Here is a 7,780-nt window from a genome sequence, read left to right as displayed (position 1 = left end):
GAGAGCAACGACCAGTATGTAACAACATGGATGAATCTCACAGATTCACTCACTTCTGAAAGAGGCCAGACACAAAAAAGGACATACATTATAATTCTATGTGTATGAGGCTCAAGGACAGGAAAAACTAACATGATGGTAGAAGTGAAACTAACAACTTGTATGTATGTTGCCTTGCCTTTCAATAGTAATCGTAAGAAGGACACATTATTGAACACAGACTACATGAAATGCATTGAGGGAGGAGCACCTGGGTGACTCAGTGGGCTAAGCATCCGACTTTGGCTCAGATCATGATCTCATGGTTCATGGGTTCGGGCCCCGCATCGGGCTCTGTGCTGACAGCTTGGAGCCTAGAGCCTGCTTTGGGTTCCATGTCTCCCTCTCTCTCTGCCCCTCCCTGACTTGTGCACGCGCGCTCTCTCTCTCAAAAGTAAATAAATATTTTTAAAAATGAGAAACAAGGGGGCGCCTGGGTGGCGCAGTCGGTTAAGCGTCCGACGTCAGCCAGGTCACGATCTCGCGGTCTGTGAGTTCGAGCCCCGCGTCAGGCTCTGGGCTGATGGCTCGGAGCCTGGAGCCTGTTTCCGATTCTGTGTTTCCCTCTCTCTCTGCCCCTCCCCCGTTCATGCTCTGTCTCTCTCTGTCCCAAAAATAAATTAAAAAAAAAAAAGTTGAAAAAAATAAAAATGAGAAACAAGAAAAAAGAAATGCATTGAAAGAGATACTAAAATGTATTAAAGATACTATAGCCCTGGGTGCCTGGGTGGCTCAGTCAGTTAAGTATCTGACTTTGGCTCAGGTCGTGATCTCGCCGTTTGTGAGTTTGAGTCTCGCAGGGAGTCTCACATCAAGTCTCGCATTGGGTAAGCACGAGCCCTGCTTCTGGTGAACGTGAGCCCCGCTTTGGGTGCGCCACTCTTCCCTCTCTCTCTGTCTTTCTCTCTGTCCCCTGCCCTTTGTGGGAGTCTCTCTCTGCCCTTGCTCACATGAGCCCTCTGTCTCAATTAAAAAAAAAAAAAAAAAAAAAAAGGGACGCCCCGGTGCCTCAGTCAGTTAAGCGTCCAACTTCGACTCAGGTCATGATCTCGCGGTTTGTGAGTTCAAGCCCCGTGTCAGGTTCTGTGCTGACAGCTCAGAGCCTGGAGCCTGCTTCGGATTCTGTGTCTCTGCCTCTGCCATGCTCATGCTCTGTGTCTCTCTCTGTCTGTCTCTCAGTAATAAATAAATGTTAAAAAAATTTTTTTGAAAAAGATATTATTCCTGTCTTCAAGGAGTTCAGGAGCTATTTGGGAAAATAAAACACACACAAAGTAAAGAGAAAAAATTGTATGTGTCAGAAGGTTATAGTGTCTATGAATTTCATAAAGTGTCTCAAGATAATTGTTTTAAGGGGCTCCTGGATGGGTCAGTCGGCTAAGTGTCTGACTTCAGCCCAGGTCACGGTCTTAACTGTCTGTGGATTCAAGCCCACGTAGGGTTCTGTGCTGACAGCTCAGAGCCTGGAGCCTGCTTCAGATTCTGTGTCTCCCTCCCTCTCTTTCTGACCCTCCCCCATGTGTGCTCCGTGTCTATCTCTCTCTCTCAAAAATAAATAAAACATTACCAAAAAAAATTTTTTTAAGATATTTGTTTTAAAAATGGGGCACCGGATCCACCAGAACTGAGGCCTCCATGGCTGGAGGGAGTGAGAGAGAGCGTGGTACCTAGGATTCAGTCCCAGAGAGCAGTCTTAAAGCAACCCTCCCCCCCCCACCGCCATGCTCAGTCCTGTCTCCTCTCAGTCTGCTCCCCTCTTACAATTATAATGTATCTCACTTTACCAACAATGAAGCAACAGAAAGAGAAATCAAGGAATCGATCCCATTTACAATTGCACCAAACACCATAAAATACCTAGGAATAAATCTAACAAAAGAGGTGAAAAATCTATACACTAAAAGATATAGAAAGAAATTGAAGAAGACACAAAAAAATGGAAAAAGGTTCCAAGCTCCTGGATAGGAAGAATAAAAATTGTTAAAATGTCAATACTACCCAAAGCAATCTACAGATTCAATGCAATTGCTACCAAAATATCACCAGCATTCTTCACAGATCCAGAAAAAACAATCCTAAAATTTGTAAGGAACTAGAAAAGACCCTGAATAGCCAAAGCAATCTTGAAAAAGAAAACCAAAGCAGGAGGCATCACAATCCCGGCCTTCAAGCTGTATTACAAAGCTGTAATCATCAAGACAGTATGGTACAGGCACAAGAACGGACACTCAGTTCAATGGAACAGTATAGAGAACCCAGAAATGGACCCACAAATGTATGGCCAACTAATCTTTGACAAAGCAGGAAAGAACATCCAATGGAATAAAGACAGTCTCTTCAGCAAATGGTGCTGGGAAAACTGGACGGCGACATGCGGAAGAATGAACCTGGACCCCTTTCTTACACCAGACACAAAAATAAACTCAAAACAGATGAAAGACCTAAATGTAAGACAGGAAGCCATCCAAATCCTCGAGGAGAAAGCAGGCAAAAACCTCTTTGGCGTTGGCCACAGCAACTTCTCACTCAACACGTCTCCGGAGGCAAAGGAAACAAAAGCAAAAATGAACTACTGGGACCTCATCAAAATAAAAAGCTTCTGCACAGCGAAGGGAACAATCAGCAAAACTAAAAGGCAACCGACAGAATGGGAGACGATATTTGCAAATGACGTATCAGAAAAAGGGTTAGTATCCAAAATCTATAAAGAACTTATCAAACTCAACACCCAAAAACAAATAATCTGGTGAAGAAACGGGCAAAAGACATGAATAGACACTTCTCCAGAGAAGACATCCAGATGACCAACCGACACGTGAAAAAATGCTCACCATCACTCATCATCAGGGAAACACAAATCAAAACCACAATGAGATACCACCTCACATCTGTCAGAATGGCTAACATGAACAACTCAGGCAACAACAGATGTTGGCGAGGATGCGGAGACAGAGGATCTCTTTTGTGCATTGCTGGTGGGAACGCAAACTGGTGCAGCCACTCTGGAAAACAGTATGGAGGTTCCTCAAAAAATTGAAAACAGAACTACCCTATGACCCACCAATGGCACTACTAGGCATTTATCCAAGGGATACAGGGATGCTGTTTCGAAGGGACACATGCACCCCCATGTTTATAGCAGCACTATCAATAATAGCCCAAGTATGGAAAGAGCCCAAATGTCTGTTGATGGATGAATGGATGAAGAAGATGTGGTATATATATACAATGGAATATTGCTTGGCAATCCAAAAGAATGAAATCTTGCCATTTGCAACTACGTGGAATGGAACTAAAGGGTATTATGCTAAGTGAAATTAGCTAGTCAGAGAAAGACAAATACCATATGACTTCACTCATATGAGGACTTTAAGACACAGAACAGATGAACATAAGGGAAGGGAAGCAAAAATCATATAAAAACAGGGAGGAGGACAAAACAGAAGAGACTCACAAATATGGGGAACAAACTGAGGGTTCCCGGAGGGGTTGTGGGACGGGGGGGATGGCCTAAATGGGTAAGGGGCATTAAGGAATCTACTCCTGAAATCATTGCTGCACTAGATGCTAAATAACTTGGATGTAAATTTGAAAAAATAAAATTAAAAAGAAAATAATGTATCCCGCTTTGCTCAACATTACAAAGTAAAACAATGTATCCAGAAGAGTCTTCTGTGGCCTCCGAATTAGAGGATCTGTCACTAGCTGAGCCATCACCTGCATTTTCAGAGTCTTGGTTTTCTCATCTGTAGAATGAGGTTAGTAGTGACTGCTTTTCCTGCCTACCTACAAGTTTGTCACGAGTTTCAAATGCCTTTGTGCGTTTGAAATTGCTGTTCAAATGCCAGTGATGACTAACACCTTTCGGCTTGCGGGTTGCATTATTACAGGCCTTCAGAGAGAAGCAATCTGCCAAGGGGTGTGTGACGCCCACATGAACTGTATGCACCAGACTGATCAAAGCTCTGCCAGGGTGTGCTTCCTGTTCTGCCACCATCGAGGAGCCCATCAAAATCTAGGCATTGACAAAATTCACCTATTAAAAACGCCCATGTTACGCTTGGCTCCAGTTACGAGGCCTCGTTCTGCCCTTAAAGGAAGAAATTCTCAGCTTTTCTTTACTCTGCTGACCTCATTCCCACCCATCCTATTGAGAAGACCAAGTTTTGTTTGTTTTTTTTTTTTTAACTCACAAATTGTTAGGATCTTGCTCTAAAACAGAAAAGCTCTCAACAGTTCTGAAGGCCGTGAAGGAATATTTGGGTTGGAATACGGGCTAGCCGTGTGCTCTTGGGCAAGTCACTTGACCTCCTGCCTAGGCGACACCATCCTCTTCTCTAAAGGGTTGTTGTGGGGGCACCTGGGTGGTTCAGTCGGTTGAGCGTCTGACTTCTGCTCAGGTCATGATCTCACAGTCTGTGAGTTCGAGCCCCGCGTCGGGCTCCATGCTGACAGCTCAGAGACTGGAGCCTACTTCAGATTCTGTGTGTCTCTCTCTCTCTGCCCCTCCCCTACTCGCTCTCTGTCTCTCTCTCTCTCTCTCTCTCTCTCAAAAATAAATAAACATGGAAAAAAATTTATTTATTTATTTATTTTTATTTATTTTAAATTTTTTTTTTAATATATGAAATTTATTGCCAAATTGGTTTCCATACAACACCCAGTGCTCATCCCAAACGATGCCCTCTTCAATGCCCATCACCTACCTTCCCCCCCTCCCCCCCCCCATCAACCCTCAGTTTGTTCTCAGTTTTTAAGAGTCTCTTATGCTTTGGCTCTCTCCCACCCTAACCTCTTTTTTTTTTCCCTTCCCCTCCCCCACGGGTTCCTGTTAAGTTTCTCAGGATCCACATAAGAGTGAACACATATGGTATCTGTCTTTCTCTGCATGGCTCATTTCACTTAGCATCGCACTCTCCAGTAACATGGAAGAAATTTTACAAAGAGCTGCAAAATATATGAATAATGAAATAAGATACAGAAAAGCACAAAAATGTGTTAATGATTTGTGTAAGAAAAAAGGAGGGGATATATCTCTTCCATCTCTCTACTGATATACCTCTCTGTATAAATATTGGTACATAAAAAGATACAGATATATGTGTGTATGCATATTATAAGGGTTATATTGATAAGATCTATCAGAAACCTCGCTATCTACACATCCTTATTGATATAACCCATATACATACCCATACACACATATATCTGCACCGAGTCCAACATGGGGCTTGAACTCAACCAACCGTGAGATCAAGACCTGGGCTGAGATCAGAGTCGGATGCTTAACCGACCGAGCCACCCAGGCGCCCCTGTATCATTTACGTTGTGTGAATTAATGAACATAATTACATTCTGTAATCATGCACACATATTATTAAGAGAAAGACCATCCATGTGAAGGGGTTTGACACACACTAAGCGCCTTAAAGATATTTGTGGATGTGAATCTTATTCATTAAGACCTCTATTTACCTAGGAGTTCCTGAGTGTGTTTTTATTTAAAAAAAAAATAACAAAAGCTGCATCCAATGTGGCATATTAAGTTGTGACAACCCTGGATGGGTTGTGGGTCCATAGATGTTCACTAGAGTACTCTTTATTCTTGTCTCTATGTTTGAAATATTTTATAATAAAAAATAAAATTTCATAAAATAAATGATTAATAAATAATGGATCATATTAGTAATTTATTAATAATAATAAAATAAATGGTGAATAAATAAATTCAATAAAATAAATTAATAAAATAAATTTTATTGGGGCGCCTGGGTGGCTCAGTGGGTTAAGCGTCCGACTTCGGTTCAGGTCATGATCTTGCAGTCTGTGGGTTCGAGCCCTGTGTTGGGCTCTGCGCTGACAGCTCAGAGCCTGGAGCCTGCTTCAGATTCTGTGTCTCCCTCTCTCTCTGCCCCTCCCCTGCTCATGCTCTGTCTTTCTCTGTCTCAAAATTAAACAAAAACATTAAAAATATTTTTTTTAATTTAAAAATAAAAAATAAAAAAATAAATTTTATTAATAAAATTTAATAAAATCTACTACCCTGCTAGGTAGTAACTGGAGGCGAATGGAAGAACAGAATTTAGAGGTGGGGTGGGGGGGCTCTGGTCATGTTCTGGTTTTGATGTGAGTGCTGGCTCTATAAGTCTGCTCACTACGAAAATTCATCAAGCTGTATCTGTCACTCATCTGAACCTATGTTACACTTCAAAAAAAAGTTTACTAAAAAAACCCTTTCCTGTTAAATTGAAATTTTTCATAATCACTTAGTAAAAGATTGGTTTAAAAAAATTCAGTATGAGATGATTTTTTTGCAAATTATCAGGGTCTGGGGAGTAACAGGAAGCCACGCTAAAATCAGTAGCTTTCCTTTAGTGTTAATGTGCATTTCTTCATCCTCACTGACGTTGATCTTTATCTCACCCAACCTCCTTCACCCTTTACCTTGGGCTCCCTTGGCAATTTCAATGCATTCTTTTTCTGTTCTGGGAGGTGATGAAGTTGATGTTGGAATCAAATGGACCTGTGGGGAGAGAGGGAAGGAGAGAGGAAGAGAGAGAGAGACAGACAGAGAGTGGGAGATGGGAAGAACAGAGATGACTGGCCAAGATGTGCAGAGAGGCCCTGCCACATTCTAATCCCAGTATACCAGTTGCTAAATGTCCCAGAGCTTTCCTGTTTCTGGGATTTTCATACTCTTTTCCCTACCCAAAGTGGCCTCCTTCTTTCCCTTCAGTCTGCTGCTAATTCCCACTTTTTTCAGAGGAGCATTGTGCTTTCAATGCTAAACACGGGCCCAGACGTGCAGCAAATACTGAATGAATGAAACTACCTTTAAAAATGTAAGACAGTCCCTGTGGTGGTAAAACCCCTGCTGATGGTTTCTTCAACCCACCCGGATTTAAATCCACAGGACTAGAAGGACCTGAATGATCTGGTATTGTCTACATCTAAACTATTAATGCCTGATCACTTTGCTGATAGCACACTGGCATTCCCTTTACTCCCAGAACCTGGCCTCAGGACGTTTGCACTTGCTGTTTCTCTTTCCTAGAAGAAGAGTTAGAAATGCTCTTTCCCTGAAAGACCTTCTGCATGGCTTCCTTCTTTTTGTCATTTGGATCTCAACTCAAACGTCACCTCTTCAAAGAGGCCCTGACCTTCCTATCCAAAACAACTTTCCCACCTAACCAGCTACTTTAATATCTTTATGGTGCTTATTACTATCTGAAATTATGTTTACTTGTTAATTTATGCCACTCCACTAGACTGAGTTCCTTGGGAAGTTAGGGACCATTTCTGTCTTGTTCACTGCTGTATCCAGTGCCTAGAACACTGCTGGCTCATGATAAATGCTTGATAAATACGTATTTGTGTTATAATGAGTGAATACTAGCTAATTATTACATGCTTATTTTGTACAAGGCACTGTCCTAAATGCTTCACATATACGAAGCCATTTAACTCTCATGCAACCCCATGAGGTAGGTGCTATCATTGTCATTTTACAGTTTGGGGAGAATGAAACACAGAGAGATCAGGAAATTTGCCTAAAGTCACACAAAACGGTGGAGCTAGGATTTGAATCCAAAGTCTGATTCGAAGTTTGCTCTAAGCCTAGCTCCAAAACCTAGCAGCTCATCAGTATTACGTGGGCACTTTAAAAAAGTAAACTCCCGGCCCTGAAATTCTGATTCCGCAGGAGGTGGCTGAGGATGTACCTGAGTAACAAAACGTGACG

Source organism: Panthera uncia, chromosome E3 (assembly GCF_023721935.1).
Source record: "Panthera uncia isolate 11264 chromosome E3, Puncia_PCG_1.0, whole genome shotgun sequence".
Classification (NCBI taxonomy): domain Eukaryota; kingdom Metazoa; phylum Chordata; class Mammalia; order Carnivora; family Felidae; genus Panthera; species Panthera uncia.
The sequence above is the reverse complement of the archived record's forward strand: the minus strand, read 5'-3'. Positions refer to the sequence as shown.